This window comes from Marmota marmota, unplaced genomic scaffold (assembly GCF_001458135.2).
Source record: "Marmota marmota marmota unplaced genomic scaffold, marMar, whole genome shotgun sequence".
In the NCBI taxonomy this organism is placed as follows: Eukaryota; Metazoa; Chordata; class Mammalia; order Rodentia; family Sciuridae; genus Marmota; species Marmota marmota.
The window spans coordinates 2,093,299-2,094,973 of record NW_026000139.1 but is presented as its reverse complement, the minus strand read 5'-3'; positions in this window follow the sequence as shown (position 1 = coordinate 2,094,973).

The window sequence follows — 1,675 nt, the reverse complement described above, 5'->3', positions numbered from 1 at the left end:
ATTCCCATTTCTAGTTTCCCTTTCAGCTGTGATGCATGTTTGTGGCCATCCTCTGGATTCTGTCATCCTTTTCAAGCTTTGGAACCTGAAAGGGGTAATTCAGCTAGGTCTGACTGGTGTTTGAATGAGGATTAAAAATTTCACGTGCTCTTGGACTTACGTTTTTGTGGTGCTGGGGATTGAACCCAGGGCCTTGTGCATGTGAGGCAAAAGCACTCTACCACCTGAGCCACATCCCCAGCCCCTGTGTGCTCTTTCTCACAGTTTCATCCCTGAAACTGCTTTTTTTTTTTTTTTCCTTTTTTTTACACAATGCCTTTTTATTTTTATTTTTTTATGTGGTGCCGAGAATCGAACCTGGGTCCTATGCGTGCTAGGCGAGCACTCTGCTGCTGAGTCACAATCCCAGCCCCGCCCCCCCGTTTTTTTTTTTGCTAGGTTTTTTCTTTGCAAGCTTTTTACTTGACCTGTTCGAGATGTATTCTTATACATCTGTCCCTTTCCCTGTACATGATCTCAGTGAATCTGATTTTCTTTTTTCTATTTCCTTCTTCAATCTGCTAGTATTCCCTTTCAAAGACATACTCAGACATGGGTACCAGCTGGCACCCTCCATGTGGTAGAAAATTTAATGCCCTGGGTTCCAAATATTGACTTCTCATGTGTGGCTCATACACCCCTCCTGTACTTGATGTTTTTGAGCATCAATTTTAGAGACAATCTTTTGATTGAAAGTGCCTCCTTAATATTTAGTGAGATAAAAAATAATTTTGATTAAAATTGGTTGCTTCCTGTGATTTAAGGTGAGCCTGAGGAGTACTTCTGAATTTGCAGTAAAGGGCAGACCTTCTGTGGGGTTCTCAGATTCTTCCTATCCTTTCCTCCACCTACAGAGAATTGGTTATTTGAGCAATTAAAGGGCCATTGTGCTGGGTTTGGTGGTGTCTGTCATCCCAGCTACTGGGGGAGGGTGTTGGGGCAGGAGGATGGCAAGTTCAAGGCCAACCTGGATAAGTAAGTGAGACCATGTCTCAAAATAAAATGAAAAGGGGGGCTGTAGCTGTAGCTCAGTGTAGAACACTTGCCTAGCACATGCAAGGTCCTGGGTTCCATCCTTAGTACTGCCACCGCCGACACACACACACACACACACACACCCCCAAAAAAAAAAAAAAAAAGCTTGTTGCACCTTTTTTATATGTTGGACAGTATTTTTTTGGGGGGGGGTTGCAGATCCTGTTTTTGTCACTGAGAAATGGGAGGTGTTTTTCAGGTAGAAGCAAAAATATTGTCAAAATGTAATTTATGTGTAGAATCCACGGTTCAGGCAGACTTGCCAGAGTGTGTAATTGCCTTTAATCCACTGGGTATGGGAGGCAAAAAATACCATGCCGTGTTCTTGTGCTGTTGTGTGCTCTCACGCAGCTGGGGCTGCAAGTAAATCTTGCGTTTTAACTTTTGTTTCTGAATGTCTATTATTTTTCTGATCCTGAAAGAGGAGTGCTTTCAGCAATCATATGAAGGTTTATTGACTTGTGCTCAGACAGCTATGCTGTCTGTATGGAAAGACAGGCTGGGGGCATAGACTCACTCCTTTGCCATTTAGAGTCTAATTACAGAGCTGATGTAAGAGTTGTGTTTAATGCCATTTATATGTCCTCGTTATGGGTGTGTT